This window comes from Charadrius vociferus, unplaced genomic scaffold (genome assembly GCF_000708025.1).
Source record: "Charadrius vociferus isolate BGI_N301 unplaced genomic scaffold, ASM70802v2 scaffold67, whole genome shotgun sequence".
Lineage (NCBI taxonomy): Eukaryota > Metazoa > Chordata > Aves > Charadriiformes > Charadriidae > Charadrius > Charadrius vociferus.
In genome coordinates this window covers 2,484,598-2,484,989 of record NW_009649485.1, presented here as the reverse complement: position 1 = coordinate 2,484,989, position 392 = coordinate 2,484,598, and positions in this window count along the sequence as shown.

Genomic DNA, 392 nt, shown 5'->3' with positions numbered 1-392 from the left:
TTATCCCAGGCAGTTATGTGAGTCACGGCCATGTCAAGGGTTTGTTACAGAGCCAAAACCAATTGCTTCAAGCTGAAAATTTTATCTCTGCCTCACCTCCCACAGCTATAAAATTTCATCCACCCATGTATCTCAAATGCCCCTCATTATGAAGCTCATCATTCATTTCAGGATGGGTGTTCCACGCAAGATGTCTTTTTTTTTTCTCTCTCACTTTAATACTTTTAAATCGCCAGCACCGGTTGGTTTGCAGTTTGGGGACGTCACTACAGCATCCAGGCTGGCAGCAACGAGAAACGCAGAGCTGTGGTGCGGAGGTCCCCAGGGAGCCCAGTCTTTCTGGCACGGCAGCCATCTCCGCGCCCTCACCAGAGCCGCCGGCCCAGAGCCTA